Source organism: Phacochoerus africanus, chromosome 4, assembly GCF_016906955.1.
Source record: "Phacochoerus africanus isolate WHEZ1 chromosome 4, ROS_Pafr_v1, whole genome shotgun sequence".
In the NCBI taxonomy this organism is placed as follows: Eukaryota; Metazoa; Chordata; class Mammalia; order Artiodactyla; family Suidae; genus Phacochoerus; species Phacochoerus africanus.
The window spans coordinates 28,143,974-28,170,788 of record NC_062547.1 but is presented as its reverse complement, the minus strand read 5'-3'; the positions used below and the strand labels follow the sequence as shown (position 1 = coordinate 28,170,788).

The window sequence follows — 26,815 nt, the reverse complement described above, 5'->3', positions numbered from 1 at the left end:
AGGAGCTAGAAGGCGGGGAAGCGTGGTGTCTCGAAGTAGATGGACCCTGAATTATTCAAGACAGGTTCAGCCTGGGGCAGAAATAGAAAATAAATCCTTGCTGTGTCCTGATTCAGACTAAATTGAACTTGACGATCCCCTGTCACAAGACACCTTTGATGGAAATGAAGATGATAATCACCGGTGCCATCCAACATGGTGATTGATCATGTTCCCTCTTCCAAATCGCAGCGATGTCCTTGAATCCAGGAAGGGGCCTGGCTCGGGTCCAACACTCCGACTCTGTCTGGATCCAGAGGAAGGCTGGGTGGGCGCCCTCCCCCTGGTTCATTCTCTGTAACTATTTGGAACTTGCTTTTTGCCCCATGACCCATCACATGCTCTTTGATGGCAGGACCATAGCGTAGTTGCCCCTGTATCCCTGGCAGCCTCTATGCCAAACCTCAGCAGAGGCTTCGACGGGCTCATGCGTACTGGGCGCAGCGCCTGGCAGGGCTCAGTGTTTGCTGAGCAAGCACGTGGAAATCAGTACTTAGGGGCATCCGTGCAGCTGGATATTTGTAGTAAAACAAGGAGGTAGGTTATTATGCCTGGGTTTTACAGTTTTTTTTTTTTTTTAAAGTAACTTTCTCAAAGTATAAAAGCTCGTGAGAAGCCCAGCTAGGCTTTGAACCCAGGTCTGAACCCAAAGTCTGCGCTTCCACTGAGATGTGAGGAACACTTGCAATTGGGCCAGAGAAACATACCCCTAGGGCTGCTGAGCTTGTATGGAATGCCCATCCTTCAGGGACCCATAGGCGGAAGGGTGGGGAAAGAGAACAGATCCAGATGATGGCAAGTGACTGACTGGGTTGATTTCTTCTCAGGTCTGTGTCACAGACCCAACAAGGTCCCAGGGCTGCTGTCACCTGGGGAACTTGACCCTCCCTACGGCTGAGCCTGACACAGAGCTGGCCCCCACGTCCGCGCATTTTTAAATATTCATACATCCAAAGAAGCATGATGAGTTCATGTCCTGGAATCAGAAAGACCCAGTGGCCTCACCACTTTCCTTCTTTCTTTCTTTCTTTTTTGCCGCACTCATGGCATGAAGAAGTTTCTGGGCCAGGGGTTGAACCTGCGCCACAACAGTGAACCGAGCCGATGGAGTGACAACGCCAGATCCTTAACCTACTGTGCCACAAGGGAACTCATCACGTTCTATTGACTTTATACAACCTATTTAATCTTGCCGACCTTCAGTTCGTCCTACCTGAAGATAACAAAGCACCCATACTTCCCTGAGCTGCTGGGAGGATTCAATAAAATAATGTGTAAAGTGCTTATTAGCGCAGTGCTTGATGTACAATCCAAATTCAGTACAACGCTGGCCATAGTTTGTTTGTGGGAACCTTTTATTCTGAAATAATTAGAGATGCAATGAGAAGCTACCAAAATCACATAGAAAGCACCTGTGTACTGTGCCTTTCACTTAATTCTCCTAGGTGGTTATGCCTTACGTAAATACAGTACAAGGGCAAAACTGGGAAACTGACCTGAGAAAATTGTGTATTATAGCTCTCCGCTTTTTAAAATCACATGTGCATGTAGTTTATTTTTTATAACTATAATTTATAACGATCATGGAGGCAGTACAGGGCTGTGGTGAACACGTGCAGCGTCTAATCCCAGACTGGGTTCTAAGACTGATTTGGCCTTTACTAGCTGGGTGACCTCCAGCAAAGTTACTAAATTCTATGCTCTAGTCTCCTTACCTGTGAAAGAACAAAAACAGTAATAGCACTTCTCTGACAGGGTTGTTAAGGGGATTAAATAATGTATGGAAAGTAGCAGGTGGGCACTTAAGTACAACTCCGTGATTTTTAGCTACTAAGAGGTTCACTATTTTGGCCATTCCTGGGACCTGGGAAGGGAGTGCGGAGAATAATTTTCATCTAATTTTCTGTCTATCGCAAGGCTCAGATCTTTGTTTCCTTTGGTTCACGGTTGTGATGCTTTATAGAAGTGAGCCAGGAAAACACTGGGGGGTCTGCTTTTGTTGTTTGGTTTTGGAATAAACCCAAGTTGCAAGTGGAAGAGAAAACTCAGGCAGTTCAGGCCTGAAGAGCCAGCTCTTGGAGGCCCTGGGGTCTCTGTTGGGGTGCCTCGGCTAATCCAGGTTCAAAGCCTTGGAGAGTGAGCTGGCAAAGGATGTGGGAGGGGCACAGCTGGCTCTGCTGGCCTCTCCACCCTGCGAAGGCCAGTGCTTGGCCCCAGATAACACTACCCCAGAGTGCTCACACTTTAAGATTCCTCCAATCCATCTGAATGGTGGATCTCACAGCTGAGCAGTCTGAGCAGAGATGGATGAAACTGGACCTGATTCTGTCATAGGCGCATGGGAGGGAAATGATAGTGGCCACAAGGTCTGGCTTCAAGGTCACAGCTCCTAAGAACTTATATGCCCCTATGCAACGGTATCGGAGAGAAAAGAGGAAGGAAATCGGACATTCAGCTGCATGGAGGGCATCACCCCAAAACAGGCTGTTGCTATGGGAGAGGAGATGACAATCATTATGCCACCAGCTTACAAGTAGTAAGGGCTTACTTCCTGTTAGGCACTCTCACTTCTCAGGCCAGATTATGGTTGGTACCATCTTTTTTTCTTTCTTTTTTTTTTTTTCCTGTCTTTTTGCCATTTTCTTGGGCCGCTCTCACGGCATATGGATGTTCCCAGGCTAGGGGTCGAATCGGCGCTGTAGCCGCTGGTCTACACCAGAGCCACAACAACGCAGGATCCGAGCCGCGTCTTTGACCTACACCATAGCTCACGGCAACGCTGAATCCCCAACCCACTGAGCAAGGCCAGGGATCGAACCCACAACCCCATGGTTCCTAGTCGGATTCATTAACCACTGAGCCATGACGGGAACTCCAAAATTTTTCTTTTTTTTTTTTTAGGGCCGCACCTGTGGCAAATGGAAGTTCCCAGGCTAGGGGTCGAATAGGAGATGCTTACGTCAGCCTATGCCACAGCCATGACTGCATTGTGCGTGCAATCTATACCGCAGCTCATGGCAGCCCTGGATCATTAACCGACTGAGCGAGGCCAGGGATGGAACCTGTATACTCATGGATACTGGTCGGGTTCTTAACCTGCTGAGCCACAATGGGAACTCCTAAAAATTTTTTAAAGTACAGTTGCTGTGCAATACTATGTAACTTACAGGTATACAAATAGTGAATTCATAATCTTTAAAAGTTATACATCATTTATAGTTATTATGAAGTACTGGTATATTCCACGTGTTATACAATATATCCTTGTAGCTTATTTTCTACTTATTTGCTAAGAGTTTGTACCTTTTACTCCTTTACCCTCTACTGCCCCTCCCCCATCTCATCTTATAATAGGGGGTTAGAAGGTTGGAGAGGCCAAGGTCACAGCCAATAAGCCACAGGGCCAAAATTCAAACCCAGGATCATGGACTCCCAGGTTGGAGCTCTTAGCCACCAGGCTACCCTCTCCACCTTAGGACCACGACTCCACTTAGGCTGTGCTCTCACGGTGCCCCTCATTGATGCTATGATTCTGTTTTGGTTACAGCCCGTCTAGTGTGATCTTATGCAGCCCTGCATGAAGCAGTACATTGGAATGGTTATACTATATATTTAAAACAAACAAATGACAACGAAATGCACATCTCAGCTAGGTAACATTTAAAAAGAAAAGAGCAAGGTCATTTGTTTTTTTTTTTTCTGGCCAAGCAGGTCTCTGTTCTGGTCGGGAGGTACAAAGTCAGACCAGCAGATGTGCAGATCCGCATTTCAGTCTGGGATCCCATGAGACACTTGTCAGCCCGCACCAGCCCGGCCTGGTGCAACACAGAGCAAACGAGCCTCGAAAAGCCACAACGCCTTCCCACTTTGAAAAGTTCTTGCTTCCCACTTCCAGCCTGCTCTCCTCCTCAGTCATCCTCCACTTCAGGCAGCAATGATGTCAGTGGAGAGAACTGGACCAGCAGCCTTGACCGTCTGCCTCCTGCCTGGGGCCCCAGTCCCAGCACCGCTGGAGCCGGGCAGAGCGGATGAAGGTTCCCCTGTGGCCCTGACTCTCCCGCGCTCCACACCGGCCACGCGCAGCCCAGAGCCCCATTCCACCATGGGCCTTGAGCGAATGTGAAATAAACAAACAGGGTAACGGGGGGAGCTAATTGCACCACACACTGACTGACTCCCTCACCTCGAAACCCAACAGGAAACAGCCGATTCCATCATTTGGAATCTGTTTGGCTTGGAGCCAGGACAGCATTCCTTACTCAAGACCTGCGTCAGAACACGGCGGGAGCCCACAGGCTGAGGCTCTGCGCAGGAGAGTGAGATGCAGGCTTCGTCCTCCTCACCCTCCTGGACTGAGGGCCCTAAGTTATGACAAGAGAAAAGCTGGTAAACACCCAGTGGAGCCGTTCTGTGCTGCCCGCTGCAGAAACAACACATGCTAGACTTTCTCCAGAGCCCTTTGGTGCGGGGACCACGGCAGGCTGCAAGCTCCCCCTGAACACTCCGCCTCATTTCCCTCTTACTCCGCCCTCAGAGGGGCTAAAACAACAACCCCATCTTGGGTTTCTTGCCTGGAAATAACTAGACGGCATTGGTACCAACTGCAGCCATGGCTTTTATGAGAAGCCAGGTCCACCAGAAGTCACCCCCATGTACAGGGAACCCAGCTCGGTGCTTCTTTGTATCATCTGTTGTCTGCTTTTCCTGGCTGGCATGGCCAGTTTTCCCCGGGCTTCCAGCTCTAGTTAAAGGTGCTTGCTAATTACGCTCGGCAAGCTAGGGACTAACAATACTTTCTGCCAGCTTTTCAGGTCAAGGACACCAAAACTTCCAACCCCAAACCACCTGTCAGGTGAGCTACGTGAATTATTCCTTTGAGGTCAGCTGGACAAAACTCTGTGGTCGTCTTTGCAGGTGGGCAGGGCCATGGGCAGGGAGAGTGACTGTCCCACTGGAGGTGGTGCCAGCGGCCATTGCTGGGCCAAGCAAGGCCACCCTCACACACCTGAACAGAGACCTTTTCACGTTTTGTTTGTTTGCTTTTTAGGGCTGCACCCGCAGCATATAGAGGTTCCCAGCCCAGGGGTCCAGTTGGAGCCAAGCCACAGCAACACCAGATCCAAGCCACGCCTGCAAGCTACACCACAGCTCATGGCAACGCCAGTTCCTTAACCCACTGAGCAGGGCCAGGGATCAAACTTGAAACCTCATGGCTGGATTTGTTTCCACTGCACCACAACGGGAACTCCATCTTTTCACATTTAATTCAGCAATTCACTGAGCTTCCAGAAAACAGAAAGGCAACTGGGCATTACCAACACCGGGAGGGCTTGGAACTGACAGCTCAGGGGTCAAAGCCTTTGTTTCTTAGGCCTGGACAGTGGGGGTGGGGGGGCAGGGCTTTTGAACGATACCAAATGCCCTCTAATGAGAAAAAGGACATGTTCAAATAGAAAAACAATTCGACACTAAAGAGAGCCATGTCAAACATCCTGCCTCAGTGTGACTAATAATTCCCACGACCACACCACACCGTTAGAGGGTCTTGACCAATTTTAAAAGTTTTAAAAAGCACTTAAAATAGATCATCTTCCTGCTCCCCCAAACTTAACCGGTTATTCTTGGCTGTGAATAAAACCGATGCTGGTACTTACTTAAAGCTATACTTCATAATCCAGTTATTATTCTTAAGGGAAAATATTAATACATAAAGTCTTTCTTGGCTCTAGATACCATGCGGAAAAAATATAGGGCAACAGGATTCTTACACACACACAACACACACACACACACAACTCCCCCACCACTCAGCTCCCTCCTCCTCCCCCGGGCTGAGCCTGCCATTTCATCTCCTCTTTATTGGCATGCACATCTGGATTACATAAATTTCAAGTATGGTTTTCAATATTAGTACCGCTTAGGGTTACAATACTTGACAAATCTCGAATGCCAGGATGTCAAATCAAATTAGTTTGACCAGCCGCAGGAGCGAGGGGGCGAGAGGGATGTACAATTGGAGGCCTTTAATAATAAACAAGGGCTTGCAGCGGATCCATTGTTTCTTGTTGAGTTGGCACAGAGGTTTCGGAGGTGACCTAATGAACTCTCGGATCCAGGAATAACATGTGACCTGCAGCCCCATGCTTCCATTCCTTATCAGAACAGACTGACCAAGTGAGCAGTGAGGCTTCTGGGGAGGGAAGGGTGGGCAGAGTGGGGGTGGGGGGATGGCTCTGGTCATCCATCCCCAGATCCATGGTCCAGGATTACGAGAACACTCTATTCTCAAGTGATTCTTGTCAAAGCAATTCCGTTGCAAGACAGGTCTGTGGATGAGTGCCATTCCCCAAAGACACAAAGTATATGAGAAATATTTTTCAGGATAAGTCGACAACCCTGAATGTTTCACCCTGCTCCAATCTAATACTGCTTGATCTAGCTGTTCCAGCTAGGTCAGGGGCAGGCTCAGGAGATGCCCACTTAGCTGAGAAAGTAAGTTTAGAGGTTCAAATGAAACTACTTGAACAAACAACCCTAGTTACTAACCCAGAGTTTCTTAAAGAACATCTTTGAAATGCTATTATTTTACCTTTATTACACGTTCGAGTCTTACCCCCATTGGAGGCATCTTCTAGCAGGTCATGACCCTGGTATTTCAGGAGGGCTGCGGGTTGATGAGATACTGAGTATTTTAGGGTCAAATGTAAACGTAACTGGCTACCAAACAACAAACCAACAAAAAAAAAAAAGAAAAATTTTTTTACCAAGCACTTTTAATTCTATTTTCTAAATGTCTTATTAAAAAAATAACAAATTCTCCTTTCCTAATAATATTCACATGTCGCTTGTTAAAAACTCTTTGGTGATAACCAGATATCTTCAGTGTTTTTACCTAGCCCCTGGGGATATTAATAGATGTCACGAGAAAAAAAAAAGTGTGTTCACAGTGAATTTTATTTGGGCGTTACTGTGGTAAACAATGTTAAGTTTGTTCCTTTACTGCAGGACTTCTCAGAGCCTTGAATGTGCAGAAGCGTATTATAAAACGCCAAGAAGGAAAGAGAGTGTAAGGCATTTTCTGAACACATTTGGCCATGGAAGCTTTTCTTGTGGTGCACTTCACATGAGCAGCATTCTGAGAATTACTTGGGGGATTAGCTGATACTGAAGTTTTCTATTCAATAATCATCACCCTGAACTCACAGAGAAGCCAACTAAAGCTGTCCAATGTGCTGGCTTCCATTGTGATGCACTAAGGGAATGGCTGAGTGTCACCAGCCCCTGTGGGCACACAGTGGACAGAGTCGGGTCCTCAATCTGACTCCACCCCACCCCCAGCTTCCTGTAGGGTCGGAGCTTCTGAGTAACAGAGCTCACTACCTGCCAGGTCTCCCAAATGGCCAACACCCTGGTGGGAGCGGACATGGCCCAGGTACCTGCGTGAGAACTAAATCACCACACACACAAGGCTGTGCATCGTAATTTCCAAGCAGGACCCTCGGCACCACCTTGGAAACAGGAAGGTGCTTCAAGCCAGGCTACCACCACAAAGAGGTTGGGAAGATGCCCAATGATCCTGGCCACTATGGATGCCCAGTGAACTCCAAAGGCCACAGTTAACCCCAGGGTGATCTGATATCTGATGATGGCTTTTGTGTGAAAAGTACATACAGAAATGCAGCTCTGGGGAGTTCCTATTGTGGCACAGTAGATATGAATCTGACTTGGATCCATGAGGATGTGGGTTGGATCCCTGGCCTCACTCCATGGGTTAAGGATCTGGTGTTATCGTGAGCTGTGGTGTAGGTTGAAGACATGGCTCAGATCCTGTGTGGCTGTGGCTGTGGCGTAGGCTAGCTCCGATTCCACCCCTAGCCTGGAACTTCCATAGGCTGTGAGTGCATCTCTAAAAAAGCAAAACAAAAAAACATAAAACAAAACAATGCAGCTCTCTGGGCCTGGCTATGAGAGGTGGGAAAGGATGCCTTTAGCTCAGGTGTCCTGTTTGACTTGCTACATTCTGACAGTCACTGGGGAAAACTAAACAGAAACCAGCAATCATCCTCTTACTGCAAAATGAAACCTGAAAAAAATGCACATAGCACCTACTTAATGAGGTAGACTGAGCATCACTGGGGCGCTATTGCCCTCGTCAGCAATGGCACCACTATTTCCTGAAAGCTCACTACTGTCATGTATTTACATGTGTCTAATCTTCACTAAAACCTCAGAAGAGTCTATTTTACTTCATCTTGCAGATGAGGCCAGAGAAGTCAAAGGTCCACAGACGGGGGCAAAGTTAGGATTTGAACCCAGGTCTATCTGGGATCCTAGCTTGAGCCTCCAACAAATATTTAGGAATCCTTACTTTGTGGGGGTTAAATGGATCAGACAGGATTCTGCTCTCAAGAAGAAAGATGCTGAGATGAAAGGCCTGAGGCAGACAGACAGCATTAGCGAACACTGATAAAGAAAATGCCTTCTATCAGTTACTACTCTAAATGCTTTTCATAAATAAACTCAATTGAACCTCAGGGAGACCCTATGGTCTCTTTTATTTATTCTTCTTTCTTTTTTAGGGACCTACTGGTGGCCTATGGAAGTTTCCAGGCTAGGGGTAGAATCAGAGCTATAGCTGCAGGCCTATGCCACAGCCACAGCAATGCCAGATCTAAGCTGCGTCTTCCACCCACACCACAGCTTATGGCAATGCCAGATGCTTCACCCACATCCTCAAGGACACTATGTTGGGTTATCAACCCTCTGAGCCACAGTGGGAACTCCCTGGGGTAGGTACTATGGTCCCCACTGTATAGATGAGAACTGAGTCACGACAAGGTTAAGGACTTGCCAAAGGTCACAAATAGAAAGGATGGAGCCTGGATGGGACCCTGGCGTGTGCAGGGTTGACCAATGGACTACACAACGCAGCAAAAGGAAGATGGGGATGAGCCTGGAGCTGATGCTGAGGCCAGGCCAAGATCCTGGGCAGTGAATCCGCCACCTGCCTGGTGGGCTGTTCTGGCTCTAGCATCCAAGTCAGAGAGGAGACCCTCACCGGTCCTCCCTGTGCGGGTCAGAGGCCTTCCTCAAGTCTCCAGTGACCCAGCACCTTCCGAGCTCCAATAGCTCCCCTGGAGCCCTCTTTCTCTCTCTCTCCTTGTGAGAAAGGCACAGTTCAATCATCTGTTGGCCGTGACTGTCTTCCCAGCCCAGGTCTGGGAGGCAGGAGGCGGGCTGGCTGTCCTAAGCCTTTTGGCCTCAGGGCCCCCATTATAACCTAACAGGCATGGCTAGTGGGATGTGCCCACAAATAACGATCCATCAACTCTTACAGACTAGACTCATTAAGTCTTCAATAAAAACAGGCAAAGAGTTCCCATCATGGCTCAGCGACAACAGCGAATCCAATTATTATCCATGAGGATGAGGGTTCGATCCCTGGCCTTGCTCAGTGGGTTAGGATCTGGCATTGTATGAGCTGTGGTGTCGATTGCAGACAACAATGCTCAGATCTGGCATGGCTGTGCCAGTGGCGTAGGCCAGCAGCTATAGTTCCGATTCATTACTTAGCCTGGGAACCTCCATACGCCGAGGATACAGCCCTGAAAAAGCAAAAGCAAAAAAAAAAAAAAAGGCAATTTAAGCTTACTATCCAGCTAGCTACTTCCGATGTCATCACTTCTCATCCTTACAACCACCCTATTTTATAAATGAGGACCCTCAGGCTCAGAGAAGTAACCTACCCAAAGGTGACTCAGTAATTGGAGGAGGCAGCAGGCTAAGTGAAGAGCTTGGTGGACTCACAATCCCTGGCGGCTGTCCCTACATCATCCTGCTTTTCCGGAGAAAATAGAACTAACTACAGCACATAACTAATCACAGCATAGTGAAGAAAATGGGAAAGCCCGGGTTGTGCCACACATAAAGCAACACTGCAGAGGCTTTTCCCAGCCAGGAGGAGGTGGTGGCATTTAAGTGGCCGGAGCTGCCTTCTGGAGGGGAACATACTGCCGCTAAGTTCTTGGCACTCCAGGAATGAGAACCTCCACCCCAAACCACAGGCTTAGCAACGGCAGGACACCCAGCAGACTCTCTGCCAGGGCAGGCGTGGGCATCTAGGTTCTGATGTTCCTTCCGTGTACAGGGGAAGTTCTCCAACACCTGCCCCCCCCTCCCACCCAAGATAGCAGATCTTGGTTCTACCCAGGCTAGCTCGTGAATCCTTATCTACCCTTGGTATGGAGGCCATGGCCCTCTTCCATCCTGGCTGCTAGCACTGCCCCGGCTAGAAACCACCTCTAGTTCCCCCTTTCGCATAGCCACCCACACCCAAGCCTTGGATCGCTTCTCTCCAGGGTTTGGCGTCAGCACATACCTATAGCGTCATGCTTCCCAGTCACTTACAAGAGCCTCTGTACCTCCCCTGGGCCCTTCTGTTGAGACAATCCTATAACTATCACTGATGCCTTGCCAACCAGACTTTGACATTCTAGCACGGCCCTCTGTGGCTGCCTGCTGGGCAGGCCACTGAGCTGCAGAACCCAAATAATTTGTTTTCTTCAGAAAATCCAGATGACTCCTAAAAGCCATCTCCCACAATGAAGCTGCACCACCTCATTCCAGCATATTGGGGGCTTAGTCATCTGAAGTTGATGTTAATAGACACATAATAAAGCTACATCTCAGGATGGAATTGAGACTCATAGTCAACCTTCTCTTTTTTGGAACATTGTCTCTCTCTCTCTCTATGTATTCAAAAAGTTATTCTAAATAAATCATGAAGACCATTTGCGAATATTTTGCTACAGGTGAAGTTCATGGCAATGCTGATGTAACAGAAAATACTATAAACCCAAATGCCCATAAGTGGGTGATGAATTATATAAATCCATTAAACAGAACATCCCGTATAATGCAACACTTTGTAAGGCATTAAAAATGAATATGTAGGGAGTTCCCTGGTGGCCTAGTTGTTAGGATTCAGAGCTTTCAACTGCTGTGGCCTGGGTTCAATTCCTGGTCTGAGATCCCACATTAAGCTGCATTACACTGTGGCCAAAAAAAAAAAAAAATGTAGAAGAGCTCTATTTCATGACTTGTAAAGATACTGATAACATATTAAGCAATATCTTGAAGAAAACCAGGTTCTAAAATGGTATGGAGAGATCACATTTTTTTAAAGGTTTTTTTTTTTATTATGCGTAACATAGATAAAATTATTGAAGTCAATAAACTTTTAAGGATTCTCTTTCCACGGCTTTCGCCCATGTTTTGGGTCCTTTCAATACTTCCATTATTACCTTCAAGGTAGCCCCTTCAAAAAGAATTTTTGCTCGGTGCATACATGAACCACATGTCATGTCAGGCCACAGTTGTTTCAGTGGGGCTTCTTTCGTGTCAATGATCTATGGACCCACTTCAAAATTCCCCTTTTAAACATGCATTAAGTTCAAATCATATTCACTCCTAAACTATCGCACCCTGCAACAGTACAGATCCTTGGGATAGGCCAGTACCCAAGACAAAAAAGGTTTCCCTGTTAGGTTTTTTTGTAGTTTATTTAGCAGCTGTCTTGTAGTTCTTCCCCACAGATCTAACATGTAGTTTAGTTCTATGAGTAAAGGAAACCACAGAGTTGCACTATGAGGTGTTTCCAATGATGCAGGTTTATAGAAAAAGCCCTGTCGGGATAGACCTCAACAGGATCACAATTTGTAATGAAAACCTCTAAACTTGCCCCAGCACCTTGAAGACACTATCTTCAACTGTGAGAGTAGAGAAAACTTTAGCCTGCTGGGTTTTTTTTTCTTTTTTGCTTTTTTTTAGAGCCACACCAGAGGCATACGGAGGTTCCCAGGTTAGGGGTCGAATGGGAGCTGTAGCCACCGGCCTACACCACAGCCACAGCAACTCGGGATCAGAGCTGCATCTACACCACACCTACACCACATCTGCACCTACACCACAGCTCATGGCAACACTGGATCCTCAACCCACTGAGTGAGGCCAGGGATTGAACCTGCAACCTCATGATTCCTAGTTGGGTTCGTTGACCGCTGAGCCACAACAGGAACTCCAGTCTGCTTCTTTTTTGATGATCCATATTTTAAAACGGTGTCTACCTTAAACATAGTAGTTGTACAATAAAAGTTACTTAAAAGGCTTTCTTTTGGTTCAGGAAGCAAGGAGCAAATTCTATTTAGCATATGTTAAAATACATACTGAGGGAAAAAAAAATACCATCCCATAAACCCAAGCTTCAAAGTTTCAAATTTAACCAAAGGCAAGTAGTAGTCATTTAAGGCATGGGTCAAAACATAAAAATTGTCACCAGCCAAGCCAGAGGGTACCATCCAAGCTGGCCCTAGAGGACACTGTTTCTCAGATGGTCAAAACGTTTCCTTGAGAATAAGGAGAAGCTGCCAAGAAACGTAGTCCCGGGGGCCCAAAACCTGTATTTGGTTCCTTAATCTTGGCAAACACACTACAAACTGGTTGTTTCCTGACCAGGTCCTCCCCCAGCCAGAAGGAAGGGAGAACTCTTCACCAGCCAGTTTGATGAAAGTTGCTGAGTTTTCTCACTTCTTGGCAAATCCAAAGGAAGGCTTCCTTACCAGACTTATGTCCTGGTACAGAGTTTCTCCAACTGCAGTAAACACACGATCCCTGCACGCAACAGAGACTCTGAGTCAGGAGGTCTGGGGTGGGGCCTGAGATTCTGCATTTCTAATAAGCTCCTAGGTGATGCTGCAGCTGGTCCAGAGATCCCACTTGGAGCAGTAAAGCCCTCCCCATGATTCTCAGACAGAGAACTCGGCTCAGCCCAGGGATGCTGAGGTTAAGTGAGGCGATGGGCCAAACCCCATCATCCAAGAGGGCAGAAATAGCCTGGCTTTTGGAAAGCTCTTCACCTTCTCTCAGGCTACTGGTGATCAATTAGCAAATGGAAGCCTAAAGGACCTTGCTAATTTCATGTTCCTATCAAAATGGGCCATTTACCTGAGGGAGCTGCCCCACTGCTTGGGCTGCCTTCCAGAAATTCTGTGTAGAACCAGAAACACCCGTGGGGTGCCTGAAAAAGACAGGCAACCCCAAGGACTCAGAAGCAGAACCCTCGTCGCATCAACAAATCAACCCCCAAACAGGAATTCTGACTGGCTGCTCTGAAAACTGCCCCTGGAAGAAAGGTGTGAGGGTGGAAGACAAAGGTGAGAAGCCACAGTGAGGATGGATTAGAGAAGCATGAACAGGAAGCAGAGAATGGGTAACCCGAGCAGGAACGACGGAGAGAGCAGAGGACAATAAAAATGGTAAGAGATGGACCCAAGCAACACTGCTGCAGCTGGACACCTGTCCCCGAGGGCCCGAGCCATGGCAGCAGGCACTGGGCTTGCACACACCCCACTTGATACTGCCTGGACCCCGAGGGGCGTTAATGAGGCTGGGTGGCGAGGCCGGCTCCATTTTTCATCACTGACACTTAGACGGTCGGTCCTCGGCCCAGGACCCTGGCCAGTCAATCAGCCCCGGGCTCGGCTGCGTATAAACACCTTCCCTCCTCAATCAGCAAGGGAGGCAGGTGCTGGAGATCTGGTCACGGTCAGTTGGACAATCTGATAAAGCCTTCCTGGGGTCGCCAGGACCCGAGAATAGAGCCGGCATAATTAGACCGGGCGGAGAGGCTGTCAGGCAGCCCAGGCGGAAATAACAGGGCCTCTGCCAATCAAAGGGAAACCCCACCACGGTGGCGGTGGCGGGTGGGGAGGGGACATTTGTTGTAGAAGTGGACAGTGGGGGAGGGGAGGCTTCCCCGAGGCAGGCTGGCGACCCTGGCGGGGCCGCACAGCTCATTATGCGAGCCCCAGAGCTAGGCGGGCACTATCGATCACTATCGGGGGGTCTCTGAGGACCTGTCATTATGCAGCGGGACCCGGTGTGCGCTTTGCTCAGGCGGTAACCAGAGGAACCCGGCAAGGCATCCTCTCTAATGGAAAAACAGGTTGGCCTTTTCTTACTCCCCTCCTTTAATGGTCGTGCAGGCCTCTTAATCAGGAAGGTGCAGAAATGGACAAGAACAATGAAAAGACCGCAATAGGTTTGGGGCTTACAAAGTCGTTCGGCACACGTGATCTCAGAGAGGCCCGAGGAGGGTCCAGAAGCAGAGGGGCTCACGGCCCCACCCTTTGGTCCTGTCACACTCAGCCCGTCACACATGTGCACAAACCACTAGATCCACTCAGGAAGTCTGGCTTTGTCGAGAACTGGGCAGAGCTCACCAGCCCTTCTCCCAGCCCAAGACGGCAGCCCTGGCCGGCCTCTCACGACTTTTCAGGAATGGGGACCCAGGTCACAGGGAGGCAACAGTGCTCCTCTCCTTTTAGTCCACTGTTTCCTGTTTAAGCCAAAAGTTGGCCCCCCCTGCAGCTTGTATTTTGGATGGAATGGAACCCAAAGCACAGCCTTGGTCCTGGACTCCCATGTACCTGGCAGGAGTCAGCCCTGTGGGCACGTTCTCCAAATAAATTCAACTCCATAACCCAACCTCCTGTACCCGAGGTTTCTTGGGGGAAAAGCAAAGATTGACACCAAACCTTTCCAGGAGACAGCTTGATGCAACCTCCCTTTCCACACCAGGTTCATTCTCCTCTCATCCTTTCCCCAGTGCCCACCTCTGCGTCCCCCACTCCTGTTTTTGGTTCTCACCATCAGTTGCCATTTTCATGCTGCCTTTCCCCTGCTTCCCTCACACCCAGAAAAACAAAAGCTATTTGACTATCATTTTCAACATGCCCTCTGGGGCTTAAAAACATATTTCGTGGGCACTGTGCTACATGAAAGAAGCAAACCTCAAAAAGTTACACACTGCAGGAGTCCATGTGTATGATGCTTTCAAAAGACAGAACCACACTGATGGAGAACAGATCCGTGGTTGTCTCGGGTGGGGGAAGGGGATGCTGTGACTATTAAGCATAGCAGGGGGAAGCTTTTTGGGGTGAGGGAGCTGTTCTGTATCTTGACTGTGGCAGTGGTTATCCAAATGTATACAATAGAACCGTATAAACGTCCCCCAGAGCCCATTTTACTGTATGATAATTACAAAAATATATGCATCAATGGAACTGAGCTCCTGGGATGGGGGTGGGAAAATTCTACAGCTATGAATGATCAGCTGACCCCAGTCACCAAATAGATCTTCTTTTTCAAACCTCTTCCAGTGTTTGGAGACAGTTTTTATGCAACACACACAGCCTCTCTGCCCAAGCCAGGGCCCTAACATACATTATTCGACTTTGGGGACCCTCAGTCGTCATTTGCAAGGTGAATGGTACCCTGAGGTCTGCCCTGCAGGATCCGCACCTGCACCCCCCCCCCGCCCCCCTCGAGCTTGGCTGCCTCCTGAAATTGGAAGAACATTCTAGGCCTACCTTGTAAGTCTTGGCTACCTCCCCTGACCTGTCTCTCAACCACTCTCTCCTCTCACCCACTGGCCTTCTTTCCTTCCCTCCGGTCCACTAGTGTGTACCGCCACTGGGCCTCTGTGGAAGCTTCTCCCCACCTGTGCTGTGCCCCTGCCTTCATCCTTGCAAGGCCAGTGCCTCCTGGTCACTCAGGTCTTGGCTCAGATGCCTCTTCCTTGGAAGCGCCATTCCTGAAACCTCAGTACACAGCAGCTCAAGCCCCTTCCTCACTCTGTGTTTCCGTGATCATTTAAAAAAATTTTTTTTCTATAGATTTTTTTTTTTTTTTTTTTTTGCTTTTTAGGGCTGCACCCGTGGCATATTGAAGTTCCTAGGCTAGGGGTCGACAGCCCGGGCCAGCCAACACCACAGCAACAACGGATCCTTAACCCAATGAGCAGGGCCAGGGATGGAACCCACGTCCTCATGATACCAGATACCTCATGATACAGCTGAGCCACAGTGGGAACTCCACATAGAACTTTTTTCACAAGGGCTTGTCCGATCTGCCCTCGAAATAACGAAAGCGCATGTGTCCCACAGTCAGAGGACCCTCTTGCCACTAGTGTATCCACATCACCTGGAACATGCCCCCGAGTGTCCCAAACAGTGACTAGGCCGTGAAGACAGAACTTGAAAACAATGGGGAAACCATGGTGAAGGGTGGGAGGAGATGTGGAATCCCCAATCCACAAAATCCCCAGAGTTTTTACACCCAAACACTTCATCTCATTTCCAACCACATTCGATTATTAAAATCTTCAAACACACAGCGATATTGAAAGCATTTTACAATGAACACCTGGACAGCCACCATGTGAACCAGAGTTTGTCACTTACATTTGACTATTCGTATTTATCACACATCTATCCATCTGTCTGTCCCACTATCCATCCTTGAACCCATCTGACTTTTTCTCCATCAATTTCTAGTCCCTCATCTAAAAACACCTGTTGCATAAACAAAGCACACGAGCCAGAACCGAGGACACAACGGGGGGCTGTTCTAAATGCAAGGGTCGTGAAAGATTTCCAATAGCTGGTTCCCTAGAAGCCAAGTGCCCTTTCCAAGTTCTGTGATGGCTCTGGATCAGGTCTGTGGGAAAGGAACAGAGGGACAGAGCACTGGATGCGGTATTTTCCCATTGCCTCATTAATCTTCTGAGTCATGTTTTCAGCCCAGGGAAGGGTGACATGGGAAGGGGTGGTTAGGGACTCACAGGTGCACAGGGGTTGACTGTGAAAGACAACCCTCAGCCATGTGCCCAAGGCCACTGCCCTAGGAGCCAGGCTTCCACGCTGCTGTAGAAATCCCCCTCCGGGTGCACAAGGGAGGTGGAGGGAGGGATCGCAGCACCAAACACCAGAAACGCTCTCCCGTATGGCCCCTTCATGAGGCACAGCCTTCCTCTTCTAGACGCTCCTGCATCTGGGCATAACATCAGCAGTGACCGTCACAGTCCCTCTGGGGCTATTCATCACATACCCCCGCCCCTATCCCTGCCTTCAAATGGAAAGCCAGCAACACAGCCATTCTTGCAGAGGTCACGTTGGCTGACTGAGAATCTGCTTTTCCAATTCTGACATCGGCACCGCCTGGAAAACTGGCTCTGCCCTTGGAGAAAGTGGGTCAACTGCATAAATCTATGATCAGTCAAGTTCTGACGGGGACGGAAAGAACAAACCAAACTCGACTTTGCCCTTCCAGGTCTAGGAGGGCCTGCGTGTCAATTCGTCAACATCTGGGTCCTGGGACAACTGCCTCAGCAGCCCTGAACACCAGCGTCCCTACGGTGTCGTGGTCTGTGTTGAGAATCTCACGAAAGGTAATGGATCCTCTCCCCAGGAAAAATAAAGTGCACATCAACACAACATTTTGCCATGACTTGTAGGAGTATCTACCATGGCATGTCCACAAGGTCTCTAAGTCCCAAAAGCTACAGGGCTGACCATGTGCTGGGCTCTGAGCTGGGCATGTTCCCAATCTCATGAAAACCCTTTATCCTATCATTCTCAGAGGTGGAAGGCGAGGCTTCGACAGGCAAAGCACTTTGCCTCCTGCAGACATACAACTGGTAAGCAGCAGAGCTGGAATCTACCCAAGCCTGACTCCAGGACCACCAGAACACTCATGGCATTCTTGAGACCCCACAAACCCACGCTGCTCACGCTCTAACTTGAGGCTACCCTGACCCCAAATCTTCCTTCCCATTCGAGTGGTTTACTAAAGTCAACCAATGCGATCGATGGTCCTTCCTGGCAGGAGCCAGAGTAGGGCCTGGGACATGAGCCAGGAGCACTGTAGCCTGGGGCCTAAACAAGGCAGGGGGCACGGGCAGGTAACTAAAACCTGAGAGATGGCAAAGGCAAAGACTATCCCAAAAAAGGACCATGGCTCCAGAGGAGATGTCAAATTGCACCTATGAGCCCAATTCAAACCAGGTAAGTGTTGCATGGCCCTCCCAGCTTTGCTTTTGTTAAAGTTGAAATGAGAATGGCCTTTGGGCATTCTCCAAGGCCAGCTGACTCCAGTTTCCACTATTTCCAACTGCCTTCCCTTCAACACCTTCATGAGAAACAAATTCCCAAAGATGAAAGGCCTAGACCCTGAAGACCTTTGAAAAGGACTCCTAAGTCACAGCAAATCAGTTGTATTGACTCTACGATGGAAATTTGAAAAAGGCCCCCAAGTTTATACTATAAAAATTTTCAGGAGTTCCCATCGTGACTCAGTGGTTAATGACTCCGACTAGGAACCATGAAGTTGCGGGTTCGGTCCCTGCCCTTGCTCAGTGGGTTAAGGACCCAGCGTTGCCATGAGCTGTGGTATAGGTCGCAGACACGGCTCGGATCCCGCGTTGCTGTGGCTCTGGTGTAGACCAACAGCCATGGCTCCGATTCGACCCCTAGCCTGGGAACTCCATATGCCGCGGGAGCGCCCCAAGAAATGGCTAAAAGACCAAAAAAAAAAAATTTTTTTTTCATACACAAAAACAGAATTGAAAGATGATTCTAAATGGATTCATTGTAACAGGGGTTAAAATATACCGGGTCGAATAGAACAAAACAAAGCCCAACCTAGTCTTCTGCTTTAGCCTGTTTTAGTCCCTTGACATTAAGAATTAAAATATTTATGCAGGTTAATAGCTTTTTACAAAAACCCAGCAAGAGAGAGAAGCCATTTTCCATAAAGAAAGCACATATAATATGATCACACTTGTTTTAAAGGTGCATCTCCACAGACATAAAGACAGGAAGGATATACAATGACCTACCCGTCCAGACGACTACTATCCAAAAATCAGCTGTGCAGCCCGGGGAACTATGTCTAGTTGCTTATGATGGAGCATGATAATGTGAGAAAAAAGAATGCATACATGTATGTGTAAAAAAGAAACTGTATTGGGGAAATAACAATAAAAAAAAAAAAATCAGGAGTTCCCGTCGTGGCGCAGTGGTTAACGAATCCGACTAGGAACCATGAGGTTGCGGGTTCGGTCCCTGCCCTTGCTCAGTGGGTTAACGATCCGGCGTTGCCGTGAGCTGTAGTGTAGGTTGCAGACGTGGCTCGGATCTCATGTTGCTGTGCCTCTGGCCACAGCTCCGATTAGACCCCTAGCCTGGGAACCTTCATACGCCGCGGGAGCGGCCCAAGAAATGGCAAAAAGACCAAAAAAAAAAAAAAAAGAAAGAAAAAGAAAATCAGAAAATAGCAAGTGTGGGAGAGGATGTGGGGAAAATGCAACCCTTGTGCACGGTTGGTATGACTGTAAAATGGTACCCACTGTGGAAAATAGCATGTAAATGCCTCAAAATATTCAAAACAGAACTACCATGTGCTCTAGCAGCCCCACTTCTGGGTATACCTCCAAAAGAACTAAAAACAGTGTCGGGAAGAGATTATTTGCATATCCGTGTTCATAGCAGCACTACTCACAATAGCCAAGAGACTGATACGACCCAAGTGATCGCCAGTGGTTGAATGGATAAGCAAACCATGGCCCATACGTACCATGGAATATTATTCAGCCTTAAAAAGGAAGGAGATCCTGTCGCATGCTACAACATGGATGAACCTTGAGGATGTCAGGCTAGGTGAGATAAACTAGTCACAAAAATGACAAATATTGTCTGATTCTAAGGTATCTAAAGTAGTAAAATTCATAGGAACCAAGTAGAGTGGTTACCAGGGGCTGGAGAGAGGGCAGAAGGGGAGTTGTTTAATAGGTATAGAGCTTCGGATATGCCAAATGAAAAATTTGTTTGACACAATGTGAATATATTTAACACTACAGAACTGCACACTAAAAATGGTTAAGAAGGTAAATTTTATGTGTTTTTTTTTCACCAAGGTTCAAAGTATATATTGAGATATGAAAAAAAATCACAGAAGATGAGAAGGATGAATATTGCTAAAGTTTGGAGGTAGGATCATGGAATCCAGTTGCACCCTCTGGGGGTAGGATCATGGCATCCGGTTGCACCCTCTGGGTTGCTTGAATTTTTTACAATGATTGAATATTATCAGGCAAAATAGGTAGAGCTATCCCTTAACAGAAGGGGGAAAAAAAAAAAGGACTGTCACGTGTAACAGGGTTTCAAGGAAAGGACATGGAATTGTACATTCATAAGGGTTACCTAGGTGAGGTACTGCTCTGTTTGGGGTAGCTGGCCTGTGAGGGTTCACCTGAAACACCTGGCCATTGAAGTTCTGCTTATTTGAAAGAGAGTGAGAGCAAGAGAGAGCCAAATACACTCATATTAGGGTATAAACATACAAGTAGCTGGGATGCATGACTGATTGTTGGAATGAATGAAGCATTTTCTTAGCCTCTTTCTCCCTTCCTTCCTTATAATTAAACATCTTAAATGGTGTAGAGATCCTAATGATTCTATTCCAAGCTTTATTTTGGTTCTATCTTGAACCATACTTCTAAACGTTCCATTTTCTAGATTCAGAGAGGGCTCTGCAAATTCCTAACTTTTGTATAGAACCATGATGTGATTGTCTTGAGTTTTTGCATTTCTTGTGTGTGTGTGTTTGCCTTTTCTAGGGCCTCTTCCTCGGCATATGGAGGTTCCCAGGCTAGGGGTCCAATCAGAGCGATAGCCGCCAGCCTATGCCAGAGCCACAGCAATGCCAGATCCAAGCCACGTCTGCAACCTACACCACTGCTCACGACAACGCTGGATCCTTAACCCACTGAGCAAGGCCAGGGACTGAACCCGCAACCTCATGGTTCCTAGTGGATTCGTTAACCACTGCATCTTCTAACTTTCCCAAAGTAATACCTAAATCATTGTTTCAGACAAACGGCACTTATACTAAAGAAATACTGGAGAGCCTGTTGTGGCTCAGGGAAAAAAAAAAAAAAAAACTGACTGGTATCCATGAGGATGCAGGTTCATTCCCTGGCCTTGCTCAATGGGTTAAGGATCTGGCGTTGCCATGAGCTGTGGGGTATGTAGGCTGCAGATGAGGCTCGGATCTGGCATTGCTGTGGCTGTGGTGTAGGCCAGCAGTTACAGCTCCTATTCGACCCCTGGCCTGGAAACCTCCATATGCCACAGGTGCAGCCCTAAGATTAAAAAAAAAATAAAAATAAAGAAAAGAAATACTATGCTAAGTGCAGTGCTGGGAAATTCAGTGGTACTTGGCTGCATATTAAAAAAAGAATTAGTAGTAACACGTAAAGTGTGTTTGGAAAAGAAAAAAAAGCTCATCACAAACTCAGTGCTAAGGATGGAGTTTCAGAACAAAACTGCATTTTGAAAAATTAGAGAATTAAAGTATAGAAACAACTGGGAGGGGTGGACATGTATCTTTGCAGAATGGGGTTGCATTTGGGCGGGAGTAGCTACTGTCGCTTGCCCAGTCCCATTGAGGGCAGTAATCTGCATTTTTAAGAGGGCAGCTGGAGTTCCCATTGTGGTTCAGCAGTAAAGAACCCGACTAGTATCCACGAGGATTCGGGTTTGATCCTGGCCCTGCTCAGTGGGTTAAGGATTCGGCGTTGCCATGAGCTGTGGTGTAGGTCACAGAAAAAGCTCAGATCTGGCGTCACTGTGGCTGTAGACCAGCAGCTGCAGCTACAGTTCAACCCCTTGCCTGGGAACTTCCATATGCCAGGGGTGTGGCCCTAAAAAGCAAAAAAAAAAAAAAAAAAGTAGCTGGAGTTAGAGGTTCCACTGCGGACTGGGAACAGGGAAGGCCCAGCTATCTCTTGTCAAGTGAGACACAAGAAAAGTGTGCGCCAGAGAGCACAGAATAATTGGGACTTAAACACAGATGGCTAAGTGTCTCCAGGAATTCCACAGTCGGGACTAATGGCTAAAATTACCAGCTTAAACTATTTCCCATGTTCATTCTCTGAAGTGCTATAAATGGAAACTTATACATTTTCCCCCCAATAAAATGTTCATATTGTTCTTTCTAAGACACAAGAGACTAACACTCGCTTAAGACCAACTGAGGAAAAACAGCATTTGACAGCCACTGTACGAACCCTGAAAACCTTCATCTGCGGCGTAGACAGGAAGTGAGCGGTGCCCAGCTTCCCAGGCTCCCTGCAAGTAGGAGAGACGGGGTCTGTCAAGATGTGTGCATATCAATGAGCTTCAGATCTAAGTCAATGCCACAGCGATCCCCAAGGAAACTGGCTCAGTGTTTATAACAGCCTGCTAACTTTGGGAATTCAGAGAACAATAGTATCCTTTTCTAATTGGATCACAATCCCCTTTGATGTCTTCATCCCAAGTGGACCAGCTTCTACTTCCTGCCAGCCTCTTCCACGGAGGGTGAAGGGCTGTAGGCACATTTGCAGCCTGGAAGGAGCAAGAGCTGGAGACCCCTTTGTGGGCTGAACCCGTGGGCTATAAAGCTGGCAGGTCTGCTCTGCAAGATCACAGGCCAAGACAGTGACGGCTCTGTGCTCTCTGGGGCTCGGACACAGCACTGAAAACTGTTCTCAATTGTTTTGAATAATATTTAACGCAAGTTGGCTTTTAGTTGGGCAAAATGGTCTGCAAAGAAACATCCCTACTTGTAACTAGCATTTTTTTTTTAAAGGTTTTGAGCGGCTTACACAAATAATACAAAGGTACATTGAAATGAATGCACTATGCATCTGAGCGCCACTGATTTGCACGCCTAAAACACAAGCCATAAATACTGATTTGTTGAGTCCCAAACCCAGCCCGTATATTTTCTAGATCTAATGAACGGGGGAAGGTGGGAGGCACATGGAAGTTGACCTTAAATCAAACAGCTACTTCATTCTGTGTGAAGCCTGGCCGAAAGTCCACTGGATCGGCACCAAGGCTGCATTCCTTCTCTTCATCCAATAATCCCACTCCCCGCACCCCACCCCCACCCCCCCAGTAATGAAGGAAGGAAAAGCCACAGTGTTCTGAGGACGGACTGAGAACTTAGGAAAGACTTACTTGAAAACTTTTAAAACAGTTGCCAGAAGCAGCGTGCCTTGTGGCACAAAGATGATCTTTCCTACTTTGCAAATTGGTAAAATGTTGCCCTTGACCTGAAACCAGCCCGTTTCCTGGAGGATTCTTTTAGTCATGGTCTGGGACGATGGCAGCCTGGCCAGGGCCACTGGTTTCTGCTCTTCTCAGAACCCAGTCGGGCCTCAGGCCTTTGCCCCACTGGCAAGTGGAATACGTTATGGAATGCTTCCTAAGTGCCAGGGCGTTTGTTCGTAAGCAGAAATCCTGCCTTGAGGGCCTGAGAGAATATTAGCAAATACATAGGGCAGATGGCAGGTGCTGATATGAAGAAAAATTAAGCCCGGAAAGAATGGAGAGGCATGGAAGAGCAGCGCTCTCTCAGAAGGAAGTCAGGGAAGGCCTCTTGGAAGAGGTGAAAGGGAAGCAGACATCTGTACCAAGTGAGGGAGCCTGGGATGGGGCCACCTGGGTGAAGGTACAAAGCCCTGAGGGGTGTTAACAAAGGGGTCACCCAGGAAGGCAAGGGCCAGATCACCAAGGGCATGGAGGCCATGAAGGACCTAGGGTTTTATCCTATGTGTGATGAGAGGCCTTTGGCCAGGGGAAGGCAGGGGACACTCTGGTTTCCAGGGAACAAGAGTGGGGGAAGGGACACAGGTTAGGAGGATGCAGGGGAGCAGAGAGGAGACATGGCTTAGATTAGAGAAAGAGCAATGGAAACAGAGGGGTCTTTGAAGGTAGAGCCAACAGGCTGGCTAATGGATTGGGTGTGGGGTGTGGGAAAGAAGAATGGAGGGTAACTGCTGGGTTTTTGGCAGAGCGACTAGAATGTGCCATTTGCTGATACGGGGAGGCACCGGGCGAGAAGCAGGGTCTGAGAAGGCACAATCAGGACCTCAGTTTTGGGCATGTGACATGTGACAGAGACCTAAGGAGACAGGAGGAGAGCCTGGATTTGAGGGAGAAAGTCCAGGCTGGAGGGATAAAGTGAGATCTCAGAGCCAGTCACGATTATGCAGGGGTTCAGCACAGATGAAGAAGCCCTGGGGCTGAGTGCCAGGGAGCTCTCCCAGCTCTGAGAGGAGGAAGGACTCACAAAAGGGACCGCGAGGCAAGAGGGTGGTGCCCCAGGCGCCAAGTTAAGGAACAGTTCCAAGGAGGAACGAGTGACCAGCTGTGTTGAATGTTGCTGAGACACCCTCCAAAGGTGCAGGCACACACGAGCACAGCGAGCGATGGATGGAGGGAGGTAGGGATACAGCAAAGGTGGCAAAATGTTAATTAACAGCTGAGGAGCTGGAGGAAGGATATAAGGATTTTTTTGGTTCTACTCTTATAACTTTCTCTACCCGTGAAATTGTGTCAAAATAAAAGTTAGAAGAACATGACGCTTCCGAGAGATCTGGTAAGATGAGCACTGAGAATGGACCAGTGTCTGCCCAGACAGAAGTTGCTGATACCTTAACAAAGGCAATGTCAGCAGAGGGGTGCGGATGAAATCGTGACTGCTGATGGGTGCTGCCAAGAAAGAGGAGGGAGAAAATGACAACAATAACTATATTGGCGATGCTTTCAGGAGGTTTCACTATGAATTGGGAGGCAGAAATGGGAGGGGACGGTGAGCGCAGGGTCAGTGAAACCAAAATTTAAGATGGCACTTGTTTAAGATGGTGTGTTTGTCTACTGATGAGAAGATCTTGCAGAGATGCGGGAATGGCAGGAGCAAAGCTCTTCCGTAGGCTGGAGGGGGTGGGAGGTTGATGCACAAGTCGGGGGCTGGCCATTGCTAGGAGGAGAGGCAGGTCACCCACTGGAGGGGTGGCAGGGTATATGGGTTCAGATGCTGGGAGATCATTCTGTTTGGCAAAGGAAATTATAAGGAGTGTCCCTTCTGATCCTTCTGTTTTCTCAGTGATATATAAAACAAAGGCTGCAGCTGAATGTGAAAGAGAGAGTAGGTGTTTAGGTTTCAGAGAGAAGAGGAGGTGTGGGAAAATAAAGGAGTGAGCTGACGATGGAATGTGGTAGGTTTGCCAAGCAAAGCAGAAGGCTCGGTTGAGGTATGTGGCTATAAATTTAACGTGAGTCCCATCAGCATGGTTGTGCGCATGTCCTTTTCAGCCACACTGAGCTGCTTGGGTGACGGCGTGGAGAAGGCAGAATTGGAAGTTAAAATCTTCCAGAGAGTGTAAGATAGAGTAAAAGGCCAGGCAGTGGTTACAGTAATGGGCCATGAAATCTAAGGCGAGTAGGGAAGGAAGAAGAGGACGAAGGGTCTTCATGGGCAGTGGGGTCAAGGGGTTGGAGGTCCCACAAGAATTAAGCTGGAAAGGCAGGAGGCAATGGTCAGAGAGAAGGAAGCTTAAAAAGATGATTTCAGGAGTTCCCGTCGTGGCACAGTGGTTAACGAATCCGACTAGGAACCATGAGGTTGTGGGTTCGATCCCTGGCCTTGCTCAGTGGGTTAAGGATCCGGTGTTGCCATGAGCTGTGGTGTAGGTTGCAGACACGGTTCGGTTCCCGAGTTGTTGTGGCTCTGGCTCTGGCCGGCAGCTGCAGCTCCAATTAAGACCCCTAGCCTGAGAATCTCCATATGCTGCAGGAGTGGCCCTAGAAAAGACCAAAAAAAAAAAAAAAGATGATTTCAGAGAGGATGCAGTTATTAGACAGGACAAGGCTCAGGGTAGACCCTGGGAGCGAGTGGCTATGTCAGGACCAAAAGAATTAACCTGGAATGACAGGAGGTAATGGTCAGAGAGAAGGAAGCTTAAAAAGATGATTTCAGAGAGGATGCAGTTATTGGTCATAACAAGGCTCAAGGTAGCCCCTGGGAGTGGGTGGCCGAAGTCAGATAAAGACCCTTGGCAGTGAGGAGGTGAAGGAACCCAAAGACCAGCATCCTCTGTTGATGATGATGCAGCTCAGGATGAGCTGGAGTTAGATGGAGAGAGGTGGTAAGGCAGGGCCAGCATCTCCAAGGAGGGGGCTGGGGTGGGATCTGAAGATGTACAGGGACTGAAATAAGGGGGGAGATCAGGTGACATAACCTGCAATGCTGTAGGCTTCAAAGAAACTTTTTTTTTTTTTAAGGAGGGGGAAATGGTCTGGAAATAACAAGAAAGAGCAAGGAAGGGTCCTGACCTGTATCCAAACCCTGTGTACGTAGACTGTGGGAGAAACACACAACCACGGCTTGAGAAGCTGTAGGGGCAGTAATGTTCTCCAGATTCAGGCAGATTTCAGGTTCAGCAAGATGGGGAAGGAAATGTTTCAAAACAACAACAACAGAGGCCTGGATTTGTGGAAAACTTGCTCACAGACCTTGAAAAACTCACCAACTTTCATAAGGAGTCTGAGGAATACTTTCACTAAGTTAGGCTTTTATTCATATATACAAATTGGCTGTGTGTATATGGCTTATCATGCCAAAAACAAAATACCCCCCAAAATCCCTGGCATATGGAAGTTCCCAGGCTAGGGGTCGAATAGAAGCCACAGCTGCCAGCCTATGCCACAGCCACACGTCTGCAACCTACACCACAGCTTGTAGCAACACCAGATCCTTAACGCTGAGTAAAGCCAGGGATTGAACCTGAATGCTCACGGATTCTAGTCAGACTTGTTTCTGCTACGCCACAATAGGAACTCCCAAACCCATGTTTTAAAAGTATTTCACTGGGGTGGTCGATTGTGGTTCAGCAGTAACAAATACAACTAGTATCCGTGAGGACATGGGTTCGAAACTTGGCCTCGCTCAGCTGGTTAAGGATCTGGCATTGCTGTGAGCTGTGGTGTAGGTCACAAATGCGGCTCAGATCTGGTGTTGCTATGGCTGGCAGTTCCAGCTCTGATTA

General features: G+C 48.0%; 1 protein-coding gene and 1 non-coding gene across 2 annotated transcripts in view; both read right to left on the bottom strand.

Moving 5' to 3' along the window:
- The window catches only part of ABTB2 (ankyrin repeat and BTB domain containing 2), a 202,579-nt gene that overhangs the window by 118,521 nt on the left and 57,243 nt on the right, over positions 1–26,815 (bottom strand). The gene's annotated exons all lie outside the window — the stretch shown is intronic.
- LOC125126599 (small nucleolar RNA SNORA18) lies at positions 11,608–11,743 on the bottom strand. The gene has a single exon (XR_007134704.1). It is a non-coding gene; the product is annotated as a small nucleolar RNA SNORA18 (small nucleolar RNA).